Genomic DNA, 16310 nt, shown 5'->3' on the forward strand with positions numbered 1-16310 from the left:
TATTAGGTGAGTACTTTAATCTTTTAGCTTGGCCCTTGTCACATTAGTCAACATGAGGGGGCAGGTTTTATAGCCTTTACGACAACAGCAAGGTGGCTAACAAGATGTTTTGGCTTCACTTTTAGGGAGCTGTCATGTCATCCAACTTTATTTTACAGTCCAGGGTGTTAACACAGAAATCACATCTGGGCCACTTTAATATGTGGTCCGAAATCCGATGCATATCCATTCAGTGGCCATGAGGCTGCTGAGGTGCAGTCATGTTGGAATTCATGTGTTTCTCCCATAAATCCATGGTTCATTGCACAGGTGCAGATCACTTACCATCCAGTGTTAGAGATTATATGATGTGTTGAGTTTCAATTTTCAATTGTGGCTAGGTTTAGGCTTAGAACCACTTTGTTAAGGATAGGAAGATATCATGTTTTGGCATAAAATACCTTGTTTGGTGGCTACAAACACAACTAAATGTGTCCCTAACTGATGTTTAAAAATACCCTTGATCCCAAACAGTGGTCTGCTGCTATGTGCTACTTAGCAGCCATTTTACCGAGATGTCACCTTCTCCTCCTCCTTGTGATAAGTTACTCAGCTCATACACATGTAATCCAAATTAAATCATACGTATGAAACATACAAACATATCTGTGATTTGCAGAATGGTACAATATAATTTTCATCTGGCAACTAGGCTGTAAAACACACTTACTTGACAAAAATGTTATTGTTTGGATTTGAACACATAAAGAACCTTAATAGAAAGCTACAAAATGATAGAAAAGTCCAAATAAATAAATAAACCTGCCTTTTAACATACGGATATTAGCATTTATCTCAAGGCAACACTGTACAGCCTCACAGAGCCACTAATATAACTGTAAACCTTTTCTTAACACCAAACCTTCTGCCATTAACCCCTAATGGATAGAGTGATTATTTCTATACACTTGAAAAACTCAATTGTGTTGTAGCTACCCTGAAAGTATTTTTGAAAGGTTGTGTTGTTTACTTGCAGGGATAAACTAAAACTCCATCCAGCAACAAAATGAATCCAGAAGGCCAGAAATATCAATAACATCTGCTTTAGTTTATAGTATTATTGTATGTATTTTCATGCGTGTTCAGAGAATCACTCAAGGGCGAATAATATTTACAAGGATCTAATAAAACACACTTTTATTATTGCATATTTACAGACACTCCCCTCATTATTCGGTCGGTCACATGAGTGCCTATTTGCCAAAAGTGAGACCTCACCTTTTCCTGCTGTTCACAGTTTGTATCCTGCTTTACTTTAAGCAAAATAAAATCCGTTGGAGTGTCCTGTAGATGTGACTTTGACGTTCAGTTTGAAACAGTCATAGTGTTGTCATGTTTTTTTCTTTTTCAGGCATTCCACTATAGGGGATGCCTGTTGGGGACCTTGTTAACCACTTCCTGTTATTGTCTCTCACAGGAAGTCGATGGCCACTACATTACAGAAGTTCAATGGCAGACTTTCAATTTTCCTGTGTGTGTGTTCATATTTTGCAACGGATAGGCGCAGATTACCCAACACGTTCCGGAAACAGGAAAAAAAAACATTGATGTCCAGAGCGAAAAGCAAACAAACAAAATGTGACAGTGCAACTATTTATTATGTGCAATCAAGGCCAATTTGCCAAAATACCCAACTCAGTAAGCATTATACTAATCATTTGTGCATCAAAAGCGGCACAGTGGGGTAATACACTTCACAGCACAGCCCACAGCAGCTTTAATCATTATCACAGTTCATTTTACTATAATACATTTAGAGAAGCTCCTTCAGAGGTTGCTTTGAAAAGGCACTTGATTAAGTATAGTGCTGTGTGAGAAATACAATGTGAGCACTTGACCAGAGAGTTAGGAGAGCAGCAAGGGAATTATGGGGAAAAAAAGGTTGCAGGGATGTGAATAATCTGGATCATCAAGCTATTTGTCTGATACTTCACACTGGAATTGTGATGAAATACTACACAGAAGGGTTAGCAATACAACAGTTTGGATGATGTGACAATATTGTTTGCAGCAGCAAGACACCTGTGACTTATAAATGTGACTGAAAAAGACAGCGTGAAGGTAAACCTTTAGCTGCTACAGGGACTTAAAAATCAAATCTGTAAAAGTGATTTATGACACACTGAGACCACAATCCTTCACTTTATGGCCCTCCTGCCACTGAGTATAACATACCTCAGCAGGTAAGATGTTTTTTCAGGCTTTAGAAATTATTCTTGAAGCTGAGAAAAAGGGGAAACATGTAATTACAGGCGCACAAGCGATAAATCATATTCATTGTTATGTCTTGTATGATGTTTGTCAATTACATCATGCCACGCTTTACAAATCTTTGAGTTTATAATGTGTGACCAATGCGCCTTATTATTTGGAGTAACCAAACAGTAGTGATGCAATTGAATGCAACAACCTAATCATTTCCCATGGAGCATGTTTTTGTACCCCTTCTTATTTGTCTTAAATCCACATTGTTTTTCTGTTTGGGTTTTTCTTCAACATAATGCCTGAAACCTATTGACACAGGTGCCAATCATAGTGTCTTTATTTATTTTTATTTTGTATTTATGTGGATATGGATATTATGTAATCCTGAATGTTGGTTGAAGGAGACAGGCGAAACTGACAGAGGGCATAAGTGCAAGCGTAAGGGAAGAAGAAAAACAGTTCTTGCTGAGGAGGACGGGGAGTTGGCTGATGTAATTGAGATAGAATGAGATGGTATCAGCAGTGGGGTCGCCATGAATAAACAGAGGGAGGGCACTGAGGACAATTGAATGTGTGAAGGAGAAAGAGGCCAAGCCTGTGCATGTGTGTGTGTGTGTGTGTGTGTGTGTGTGTGTGTGTGTAAGCATTCTCCTATATGCCTTTGAGCATATGTGTAGCTTGCATGCATGTCCATTTGTGTGTGTGAGGATCATCGTTGTGGCAGGGGGGAGGGGAAGCCTTCGTTTTAAGCCCTGGAAACTGACTGACTGGTGCTTTCCCCTGCGGAGCGCTGGCTGTGTTTGTGCAGCATGGAATAAAGACCCCGCTCTCGGGAAATACCCGGGGGATCATCACCTACACAAAACACCATCACGCACGACGTCGTCCTCTCTTTGTCTCGCCCACACGTCTATCTCCCGAATGTATTTGCTCACTCCATGCACACACTTAACACCGACACATCATCCACGTCAACAATCAACAGCTCGCACACAATGTAAACTGACAGCCGAAGGGGGTGATCGTGACAGAGAAGCTTTATGAATATGGAGAGCAGATTATCAAGTACTCGCAAATAAATATTAGCAGTTTTCACAACATGCTTGGAGCACCAGATAGGTTGGGTTCTTGAGAATCTATCTCACTTGTTACTGACTAACTTAGTTAATTCTGTGCAACATGTGAATTTGGCTTAAAGATCACAATGCATCAAAACAGATGTGTGTGAGACATTAGCAAAAGAAATATCATAACATATGGCCTTGATCGAACCTGAGGTTTCTGGGTTGGAATGGGTGGGACACACTGCCAGGCTCTGGCAGTGCAGATTTAGTTACTGTTCCCTTCCCCCCACAAGATAAAAAAGGGTAAAGTCTTTTGGGATGAGTAGAGTTGGAATGTACACAACACTAGAGATACTACAGATGGTATCAAACACGGTTTTGCTCAGAAGACCTCCAAAAAGCTTCAGCATTTCCTGTGTAATTAAAATGGACGAGAAATGCACAGCAGGTCACTTACAATGTTCCCATTACACATGTAAATATATTTTTCTTCTGACAGCATCACACACTAGTCATTTGTGAGAAAGAAAGGGGATTTTGTCATACAAACTCTGCAGGGCTTTTACAATAGCTGTTTGGAAAGAGTTTTACTGTAAATAAATCATTAGATATTTTGGGAAATCAGCTTACTTAATTTCTTGCTGAGAAGTAGATGAGACGATTGATAACACTCTTAAATTTGTCGACCATGTATGATGCTAAAGCAATGGGACAATTATCTAAGTTTAATAAAAAGACTGGACTATATCTTGTTTATGTAATCCAAATACAAACAGTAATGTAAAAATGATAGTTTGTGCAGTGATGTCCTGGAGTCTCCACTGGTTCCCTGGCAAACTCATGGTGGCCACAAGATTTGTGTGAATTTGAGTTTTTCATTATTTTGTATTGTGAATTTAAAGCCCAGCTCAGACCAAAGATTCATGCCAAGCTGAAACCGTTTAAGAATGTTGCAGAGAAAAGTTTTAGCCATGTGAAATGACTTGCGTGACTTTGCATGTCAGGTTGCCAATGGCTGATTTTAAAATGTAAGGCATGTCGCTTGTTTCAGCAGCCAATCAACTTGTAGCAAAGTCCGTCAGCCATGTCAGCTACAAACACAAATATGGCACATTTGTTTGTTTTGGCATTCACTGACAACAGCCCTTCATCCCTGCCGAGCTGGATTTCATCTCATTTACATCAGCACGGCTGTTGACACGTATGTCGGTCTTCATCCTCACACTGTTCCAAAGATGGACAGTGTCACACTTGCGCATTAAGGAAAACAAATTATTCTTTCAGTCATTACTTGTACCTGAAAACTTGGATTTAAGAACTGAAGTAAATTGAGTTGTTGCCATGGAGACGATACACCACTTCGTGTAGTCACATAGCTGTAAACTGGCAGGTAGTAGTGGTGAGTTTTGACTCATCTAAGTGGGACTCTTTGGTCTGAACAGCACAAGGGGCCTCAAACACATTGATACATTGAATTCTACTTCCAACTTTTTAAAGTAAAAATCTGCCAAATAAATATTATATCAGGCGTTAAGTTTCCTTGCAACCCATTTATGGTATCAAATGACTCTTTGTGGTTAAGATAATGTCATTAAAAGCTTCAACAAAACAATCCACTAGACTGTTCTTAAACATCTATGGCTCAACATTACCTGCAGTTTTTGAGGTGTTTCAGAGTCAGGTGACTTGTCTGCCAATTGGGCAAGTTGGCAATAGATAGCTGTCTAATTGGATGTTCATTCTTGCAAAACAAGTATTTTGCCCATTGCAACATAAGAGTTTCACCTTGTCTCACTGATGTGGTCGGGCTCCATGTAGGTCCACCAACTAACCAGCAGAACTTATCTAGTGCAGTTATGAGGGTGTGATTGAACCTCAGGTCTCTGCAATCCAGTAGACATTAAAGATTGTTGTCTAATGTTTTTTTTTAATTTGTGGTATTTGTGCACAGACCTCTGTTATTTCATATGGAACTTGCTGCAACTAGGTACAGTCTTGGGAAAGATACTCTTGGAAATGTTGGATCATGTGAATTGTTAACTGGGTCATTTTAGATGATACAGGCTGCATTGTTGACTACTGAGCCTTCTGTTAATACTTGAAAGATATTTTGTACTTTTTGTTATTTTGTACAGTTAAGTGCACAAGAAGAGAAAAGGAGGTGAGGAAAGCGAACAAATGACCAAAGTCAAGAGGGTGTTAGATGAAACAAACTTGGTATATGAGTTGAGATTATTTTTTTAGTCATTAAGCTCTTCATAATTCTTTGTGTAATTGTCCGCTGGTGCACATTAAATATCCTTTGCCAATTCAACATCAGGTTGTGTTATTGTGTGCTAACTGGCTAACTAGTGTCTTGAATCTGTCCTGCTGGGCTCCTGGTTTTCCTTTTGAATGACAAGTAAAGACCACCACCGCCTGTTGACCTATTTCCTCTCATGCAGGTGCTGAGTGTACATGCTAGTTGGCTGTAGTCTTTGCGGTGTGTTCAAGTGCAGCTTTTTCTACGAAATAGGCAACGTGAGGCAACGCCACAGTCAACCTTTGAAGTTCACTAGCTCCTCTATGTCCGTGTGTCTTGGCGTTAAGTGATGCCTCTCCGACCTTGTGAATAAAAACTCACCACCACACACCAAAGTGGATCCAGAAACACTATGCACACTATTTGTTTTAAGTGTTTGTTTATTTCCGGTGAATAAAAGCATGAACATGTATGCTTCAGCATGTGTGCACACACACATACACACATACAGTACTTGCACAAAACAGAGACAGACATGTCTGCCGTCAATGTGAGCATGTCCTGGCTAGCCTCCCTGGAAGCAGCCCTTGGAGAGCCTGGGGACTGAATGAGTCCTTTTGAGTCCTGGCTGGTGAGGGGCAGGTCCATTGTTAAGGACAGCTGGGCCTCTTGTTTCTTGCTTTCTCTCTGGGGGCAATGGGCACCCAATATGAGGAGATTGGGTTTCTACCACACACTCCCTCCCAGCCCCCCACGCATCTGCAGCAGCATTGACTGTGACTCTCTAGCCTTCTGTCTGAGGCCACTTCTGGACTAGACAAAACCTTGCTGTTGCACTTAAGGCTGTGGATGAGAAGAATGCATATGCCAATAAATTAACTTAAAGAACAAATTTAGATATATGAAGTGAAAATACAAAGATGTGTAATAAATAACATGGTGTAGAATTAAGAAGTTGAATTTTTAGTTTTAAACATGGAATAAAATGAGGCATATTCAGATCTCTTTTTATTGTTTTTTGAATCAGAAATATTGCCAACAGTCATAAAAACAAAAAAAACCTGTTTTATAAATTAGACTATTAATGAACAGACCCCCCTATAAAAACCATTAGAAAATAGATTGGAATAAAACTGTAAAGTTTGGTGAATGTAAGTGCTGCTGAAGTGGAGTTTTGGCCCAGAGTATGGAGTATGGAAAACTCATATTGAGAAAATTTCCTTGAAAGAGATATATATTCTAAAATTCCATACATATTTGGGCAAAATTTTTAACTATGGATATTGCCATGAAATTTTCCTGGTTTTTGCATGCATTTCCACAACAGAGGTTACTAAAATTAATACCTAAAAGTGTATTTTGCAGGTTTTCTCTCCACTAGTCTTTTTTAGTGGTTGGCGCAGCAATGTCATCCTTTTGTATCTTACAATGAAAATAAATATTTCTGCTGGTAAGACTACTCAGCTCTTTTGTAGTATCATGCCTAAATGGCTTCTCAAACAACACACACAGCTCCAAGCTCATTGTTGTCGCCACATCTCTTCCTTCTGTATCTCCATCCCCCATTCCTCCACCCCTCTCCTTTTTCCCACACTCTCCTCCTTCCCTCCCTGCCTGGGGGAGTGCTGTGATTGGGTGAAAAGAGCTGCTCTCTGCGGAGTGTGCACCGTCTGTCACCATCCTTGTGGCAGGAGAGCGGAATGGAATAAAGCTCCCAAACTGGGCTATTAAAGGCTATTTTCATCCCTGCACGTCTGTTTCTGTGGGCTCACGCTCCAAATATAGATCTGGCACCAGTGACGCTAATGAAACGCGTCCCCCTTTTCGCTGCTTTAAATCTACTTATGTAATCTCTTCCTCGCATCAACAGGAGCTGGCCATACCTTACCATCTGGGCCTGATCCTGCAGTTATCTCCTCCTGTCACTGCTGTCTTGCAAACTCAGGCCTGTGTGTTTATTCTGCTGCAGTTCTTAGAGGTCAGGTGCATGAGCAGGAAAGTGGGAATAGGGTGTAGGAGCAACATGTTTCCATTTGGATGTGGAACAGTAATCCAAGAAAAACATGCAGGGTGTGACCTACAAGTTCCAGCCAGTATCCTGTCATTCCAGTGCACAATGCAGGGAGGGAGGTGACAAATCCCTAAGCCACTTTGTGTCAGATGCAGACACAAATAGAGTGGCACTCCATGTGACAGATGCTGCACACGCAGAGGCTGTGTTAAAAATCAATGACAGTTCATTTCACCTGTCATGTTCGACGCTTTGTTTCACTAAAAAATAAATAAAGTGAAATAAATAAATGAAGCGGATGAAGCAAGAAGTCTGCATGTACTAGCATTCATCAGTAGGCAGTAATGTCACCAGTACCCCTAAGACACAAGCATGGAAAGATTTGTTGTGTGTGACCTGCTTTTATAGTAAAAGCACTTTGGTATTTGAGGAAGTCAGCAAGCATTCTCAGTCAGTGTACCTTTTGGTCTTTGAATTTTCCTTTCAGAAGCAGAAATGAGAAAACAAAACACCATAGTTATTTGATTTTCATTTCAAAATCCAAAAATGAAAAACAAGAAATTTTTAGTTCTTGGGGTCAGAAATGGAATCTAGAACCTAGAAATGCTACTTTATTCCTTTCCTCCAATCAAAAAATAATAATAAAATACCAAGAAAACTGGAAGTCCTGTTGGTATTTTATTATGAAACTGGAAGTTGTCCTGGGGACAAAATAACACTGTTAAATGCAAGGTTGCCAAAATCAAACTAGTCTAGTTAGCAAGAGAAGTGATGAGTGAACAATGAACTTATTGTTATAACTAGCACTGTAATGGCTTTGGAACAATATTCAGACATCATTTTACACTCGTCAAAACAAGGTTTATCATCTACAGAAATCTGTGCATTTTTCACATAAGTGTAGGGAAGTCTGAGATTTTTCTGCAAGGTGTGTCAGAAGACCCTGCACAGAAAATTAAAGATTTTATTAGATTTTTTTTGGAATATGAGAAAAAGAAAATTTGCGCCCCCTCAAAGGTGTAAAATTTTATAAATAAATAAATATAAAGATGTTTCCATTCTTTGTTATCAATCTCTAACTCCAAAACGCTAAAAATGGCTTGTTTTTCATACTTGGATTTTGAAATGAAAATCAAATAACGTTTGTTTTTTGCTTTTTAAATTATTTTTCTGAAAGGAAAATTCAAGGACCACAAAGTAAACTGACCATTCTCACCATCTGAGTGGGCGTGGAAGATTAAATATCAGGCTTTAAATACAAGAAAAGCAACATTTTATTTGCTTGGAGCATATGTGTTCCCAATGCATGCTGGGATGCTTAATTTTGGGGTTGAATCATTACAACAGTGTGTCAGCAGTGTCCTTAGGTGATTTATAAGAATAAAGCTCCTTTCCTCACAGCTACACGCGAGTGCACGTGGCAGCATTCCCCTCTCTCTCCTGTGTGCGTTTGCTGAATAGAGGTACTATGGGTCAGTGGAGCAGCTGGTGACTGGGAGGAAGAACTTAACCAGGCCTCCTTTGTGGATCAGCTGTCTCTGGCCAAGCTTTGTCATTCCAAATTGGGTCCCTTACATCCAGAGCCTGGGGAGGTTTTGACATGTAAATGGATGACTGAGAGCTCCAAAGCCCCTCGATTACTCACTAAAATGCTACAGGGGCCAAAAACGCTTCCCTGAGATGCACCGCTGGGGGGAGGAAACACACACAGCCTCACCGCAGACTGAAGTGTGCCTCACAGTCTGGAATTATGTTAATGATTAAGCCTCCGTCTGGACACCAAACACTCTCCACCCTAATAGAATTATTTACGGATGATGTGGGCAGTCACTATGTGGGCATTCGCATGAAGCATGTAAACACTGTAAAGCCTTTTGGGTCACTGGTTGTAAGATTGTGTTATACAATACATAAACTCTGCTTAATTTTAATATTTCATCCATCTGTTAATTCATTTAATAGGGCATTTCTTATAGATAGTGCGACACAGAAAAAAGAAATGCAACAGATGTTACAATTCATGTCAAATCCATTTTCCCATTCAGTGTTTAAATTAGTTTTGCATTCACTTAAATGTAAGTATAACAACAGATCACACAAAACAGACTGTGTGCATATGTATATGAAAATATGTGAATATATTGTACATGATTGTGTATGCACTGATGATACAAGTGTAAAATGTGTGTGTATGCATTTATGACAGCAGTTGATCCACTTTAATCATTCAGTGTTCCTGTCGTAGTTGGGTAAACCCAAGTTTCGCTGAAAGTGTGCATATATAACATATATAATCATTTCAAAACTGATTACAATTTTAGACTATATATAGTTATGTACTAATCTTGTTAGTCTTTGTAAATATGATAATTTTTTACAAATTACAAAGGTTCATTTTATTAAAGGTCCCATTTAATGTTCATTTTCAGATTCATACTTGTATTTACGGTTTTCTTTTTTTTTCTTTTTTTTTTAAGATTATTTTTTGTATTTTTGCCTTTATTCAATAGGACAGAATTATAGCGTGAAAGGGGAAGAGAGAGGGGATGACATGCAGCAAAGGGCCATGAGCCAGAATCAGACCTGCGGCCGCTACAGCAATGACACTGCCTTCATACATGGGGTACCTGCTCTATGCACTGAGCCACTGGGCGCCTTTTATTTATGGTTTTCAACTAAAACATGTTTACATCCTTTAATGTTCTGAAAAGCTCATTCCAAACTCATCAAATAGCTCCATTCTCTCAATGCTTTTGGTATAAGTCTGTGATGTGGTTAGAGTCCTGTGTTCGCTTTCTATTTGAATGTGATGTTTTTTACTACAGCTTACCATGTGCCTCCTTCCCCTCATCCTAACCATTCGTGACTTTTTTTTTTTTGCCTAAACCTATTTATCCGAGCTGTTGTTGCATGTGCTGTTGCTGCCTAAACACAACCATGTGCCATGTCATCCCGCCATGTGCTTGCTGACATTGGGGTAGTGGCATCCTGGAGTGTAGACGCAGAAGGATACCTAACTCTTAATATGTAGGCACAGAGGTCCACTGACAAAGCTGCAACATGTGATGAGTTGGGATGAGAATGTGTTGGAAAAGCTCAATTTTAGCACTTGTCTCTTTAAGCCCCCTTTCCAACAAAAGCCCAATATGCTCTGATTGGTCAGTGTTTCGGGTCTCCCACATCTGTGCTCTTGGCATCTGTGCTCTTGGCATCTCTGCAACGTCATTGCAGCCGAAAAAATGACTGTAATGGCATTGTAGCGGTACATTTTGCCTTCATTTAGTATAGTTATAAGTACAGTAGTTGTTAGTTTTAGTCATGACGAATTGTTAAAAAAACAATTTGCTATTGCAGTTTTTTTTACAATGACTATATTAAATTAAAAACTGACAACAGATTTCAGCTTTGACCAAAAGTATATGAATGACAACAATAAGCAAACAGGTAAGATAAACACTCAAAATAAAGGAACTGCTTGGAAAGTTGTCTCATACAACCCTAACCTTTGATCATTTCAGTAGCTCTATAAAATGAAACTTATGGCCAGACAGCAACGCCCCAGTGAGCTGCTGTTCAGCACGTCTGTGTGCCACATGTGCGCACGGCTGTAAAACGACCAACACCTCGAACTCGCTCACTCGCAGGAGAGAAGCTGCCCATATGTTGCTGAATGGTTACAATGCTGCTTTAACCAAGAGAGCAAACAAACAAGAATAACTCGGCACATTTGAACAGGCGCCAGAGCTGCAAACATCATTGCGCTAACACAAACAAAATACTCCATGGCCTCAATAATGCACCACATCACACATCTGGAGCGTGTGTCTCATATTTGTGAGAGAGGAGTAAAACCAACAGCAGAGAGCCGCCGAGCAGTGGGAGCAGTAGGCACACAGGAAGTGAAATTTGCTCAATATACTGTAGCCTGAGGCAGTTTGTGGGATAATTGCTGACACTCCAAGCTTAGCAGATAGCCATGCTGCTGCAGTGGTCAGGAAAACCCTCTGTTACTGACAGCTGTCTGAAGCACGGCACACGGAAAGAACATGACATGAAGCATGTTAACATGGATTTACCCATGTCCTCCATACTGCCCGCACAGCTTATTATAGAAGGATGCTGGCACCATAATAAACCTGGAATTGCTGCATGCTGTGGCGGAGTGCTTCTTTCCAGGCTGCCCTACTTTCTGCTTGTAGTTGTTGACTTGGTTTATTTGTACTGAATGGCCACTAATCGCTGTTTTTTTCTTTACTTTTGCTGTTTACGAGGAAATGGAGCGTCTCTACAAACACTTACGGCTACTGCTTTGCCTTCATTTTCCTTCCCAGGTATCAGGGTTGTGATGCTGGGTCCCATTACACAAGGAAACATTCATCACTCCCACAGAGAAGACTGTGATAATGAGCTTTAATTGACAGCAGAACAAACAGTTTAAGTTGCCTAATGTGTTTGCATGATGTAAAGCACTTAATAATGTGTTTGCATTTAATGCCAGTCACACAGTAACTGATCTGATAGGCAGTACGCTGACGCAGTGTGTGAGGGAGAGAGGGCATGGGGGTGTGGGGGGGTAAGGAGATGAACAGAGCAGCAGATAATGACCTCAGCTTCCATCTGCTGGGCACCGCGGGGCGGAGACACCTTCAACCTGCCACCGGTCGGTCGCCACGGCAATCTGCCACTCCCTATCGTCCTGGTGACATCTGCTTTTGGGTGACTGAAAGATGAATGCAGCACCAGCCACACGGGCACAGAACAGACGTCACGCAGACCACTAGACACACACACTAACACTGCGGCACAGATGGCCACAGACACACTACTGTGGAGATTACAATCCAGGCATTCTCCTCTGCCTCTAACCTCTCTGTAAAGTGGATGTAATATAATGACAGATTTGTAGCGCCGTTAACTGTGAATATGTTTTGGGTTTCTTCCTAAAGAGCTGGCATCAGTGGCCATTGGCTGGCGTTCCAGAAACCTTGCCATAGTGCGGTTTATTTAACACCCTCCGGTTACCTAGACGCAAGCTTTCACCTGTCATGTCTATGCCTGTTTGAGTTCATAATATGTTTGTTTTCAGAGCGCGGGGAATAAATGTTGTTGTTTACTAGTACTTTGTATCTATGGCGATATCGTTTTGCTTGACTAGAGTCCCCAGCCACAGCTGTCACCATTATTTAGTGCCTCTGCGGTAACCTTGGAAACACCCATCCTGCGTACAAGTGTTTTCACAAAGTGAGATCCTGATAAACAGGTGAAGAGCCGGGAATGTGGTGATTACACACAGAGCAGCATGAAAAAAGTAACAGAACCACCTCGTGTGTTGGGTTCACTTTGAAGAGAAGGACAGCTGAGGAGAGGACAGAAAGAGAGGAAATTAAGGGGTGGGGCGGCAGTGACAGAGGAAAAGAGAAGCGGAGGAAGCAAAGGAAAAAGAGGGGAATTCGGGTCAGTGTTGTGGACTGTGTATGTGGGGAGGGCATTTTGATCCACCTCTGGTTTTGAGAGAGAAAGAAACACTGGGTTAGAAAAGGCAATAGATAAACAGAAAGACAAGCTGCAAAGAGAAAATATGATCAATTGTAACTGGCTTTCATAAATTCTCAGGGAGCAGGGATGAAGCTTTGTCATAATCATCTCATGAGACAGCCGGTTAGATTTAAAGGGAGTGCTGACAGATTATGCCAGGCCTGAAATATTATGCACAGTCGGATGAATGGGATCCAAAACAACAAATGAAATTAAGAAAGTAAAGCTTGGATCTGTCATTTGCAGCAGGACCGAAGTTAAACACAACTACAGATTTAGAAAAGCACTAATTTTCAGCTAAAATAGGCCAAACTTTAATGGGTTGATTTCAGTTTTCTAAAATACCAGGCAAGCTTAGTTTATAAATCGTAATTCCAGGAAAGAGTCCATGTTTCCTCAGTTAAGCAGCACTGTTTAGAGTTCAGAATAGCTCTTTTATGGGTGTTGGAGGAACTGAATATCTCTCAGACCAGTGTCAGAGGCGTCAAAGACCAAAAGTGTGTCAGTGTTTACTGGGTCAAAAACTATTTGGGTCAACCTGGGTATACGGATTTGTTTTTGATTGTCTGATCCAGCTTCGAATCAAAAACATTTGAGTCAGCATTTTGTGAATATGCAATTTCTTTATGGTAATATATTACATAAAACTATACTTGATTGAGTTACAGCCCACATATGACAAATCCCACCCACCTGGCATTTAAAGGGCCATGTCATCCTCCCATTCTAATGTGGGTGGATATGTGAAAATGTGTTATTAAAATTCCAGTAGAGTTATGTGTGTTTTTACATTGTGCCCCCTCATCTCGATGCCATTAGCACTGCTGTCCCTGCAGTCAGACAAAGTTGGCTTTCTAGCAAGCCCAACTCTGTGACAAGTTTATGTGTCACAAAGGTCAGAAACAATGAATATCCTCCATCTAGCTAAGTTTATGGACCATATACCATGTCAAACAACCTTCTTACATAACCAGTTGTAGATAAGTGGTTTAAGGTTATGAAAACGCTCTGTTTTTCTTATGAGCATTGTTTGTTTGTTTCAGTTTATCTTTGAATCAGCTGACCAGCATATCTAACTGGCAGCTCAGTATTTCACAGTGGGGATCTCAAAGTCTCTCAGCGGAAAGACAGTTTTCTCAGGTCTAAAAGATAAGTTGACCTGATCTGTGAGTGTTGCTGAAATACTGGTTATAAAGATTAATGTGAAATATCACTTCCACAGCTGAGCTTTAGTTGCTCGTGCCTAACTAGGTGGCAGAATTTAGCCTTTTCAGCTGCACAAAATATTATAGAGTTGTTAAGCAGGCACTGTTAACAAGCATTCTTGGCCTCCTTTTTTCACCTTACTACAGTCTGCATATCAAAGGATCCTTGGGCAAGATACTGACTCCTAAAAACGATGCTCTAGATGGCTGTTCCATCGGCGTGTGGCATCTTGTATGGTAGCACTGGCCATCAGTGTGTGAATATGTGTGTGAATGGGTCAATGTGACATGTCGTGTAAAAGCTCTTTTGAAGATGAGAAAGGTGCTATCCAAGTGCAAGTCCTTCCATTTCCTGTTCATTTCAGGCCCCCAGGAAAGCAGCTCAGCTGTGCTTCCGATTTTTCCCAGTGGCCATGAGTGGTATTCCAGCAAAAAAATTTCTTCGCGGCCCAAAAAGTATTTTACCCTCAGACCACCACTGCAAATGAGACGTATGTAAAACTGTTGATGGGGCACCTTGAACTGTAATCGAGGTCAATTCTGACTCTGTTATGAATTTTTGAGCTGGAAAAAAATAAAATACAATTAATGATGTCATCACGATGTAAAGGCTGTGAGCCGAGCAGGATCTAGTCATTAATATACATCCATGCTGTATTCCCATTTCAAAACCTTCTTTAAATAGTATCCTGGATGTTACTTAACAGAAACATAGGACTCTATCTGGCCTAACAATATAGACATCAGTTTTAAGTATTTTAACTTTATTTCAGAGAAATTATACTTTGTTTATCATTTTGGATTGGTCTAATTACTCAATGAGGCCATGAGCCTGGGCTGGTATTACAGTTACAAAAGAGAGAAGAGTCAAAAGTCAAAAAGTAAATTGATTTAAGCTGTAGAATGTAATGACAGTTGTTAGTGGTGGATGTAAAAAAAAATTAAGCTTGGAGATTGGACTTTTCTTGCAGATATGCACCTTGGAAATAACAGTTACATGTATACTATATAGGATTGTCAATTACTGTTTGTGAACACGATGGCCAAGAAAAGTGAATTAAAACTTGTACTTCAACTTGTCAGAGATGGCAATCGGGAACAAGGTTTTTCCTACATAAGCATCCCATTATTAGCTGTTGATAACATAGCCAAGCTGAAGGCTTGGGTTATCTATTACTGTTTAGAAAAATGAGGGTGAGCAAGTATGCCTGATCTGCATGCGAGTGGCTGGGTTAATTTGCATACATACTCATACTAAATGAGGTAAAAGTGTAGAGCTACAACTAACTTTTAAAGTTTCATGGATTTTTTTTTTCATTGAAAAATATCTAAACATGGTATAACAGGAAATACATTTTTAAAAATGTTGACAGAGCTTGATAAATTTGATGATACAAAACCTGCTGCAGTTTTCCAGATTTCAAACCGACAATGAGAACATGACCTGTCAATCATACTCTGATCAGACAACTGTGAGAAAAACAACTAATTCACGGTTCAGTATCACATGATACTGAATCACTGACACGCACACATGCACTGGATGGGTGAGTTGATTTCATAGTCTTTAATAATACAGCGGACCAAAAATGTGCCTGGTGGAGTTGCTCGACTGGCGCATACACCAAAAATGTTTACTGGTTTCCAGATTTTTATCCCCAGTATGCGACCCACTGACTATGCACAGTAATGTTTCTCCTGCTGGCCTCGCCCATAAATTCCCATTTGCTTCATAGACATTACATTGAGATGACATCGCAGATTTTTAAATAGCTTTTTTCAGCTCTAGAAAAGTTATACAAATATAAAACCAACATGGCTCAAAAATTCACAATATGTAGAGTCATGATTAACCTTGTTTGAATTTGAAGTGTCCTGTCAACAGTTTTACAATCGTCTATTTTACAGTGGTGGTCTATGGGGAAAATGCTGCCCTGACCTATACCTTTTTCTCACTCTGAAATGAACAAGGAAACTAGGAAAGGACACAAGGAAGCAAAAAGGAAACA

Source organism: Plectropomus leopardus, chromosome 7, assembly GCF_008729295.1.
Source record: "Plectropomus leopardus isolate mb chromosome 7, YSFRI_Pleo_2.0, whole genome shotgun sequence".
Classification (NCBI taxonomy): Eukaryota; Metazoa; Chordata; class Actinopteri; order Perciformes; family Serranidae; genus Plectropomus; species Plectropomus leopardus.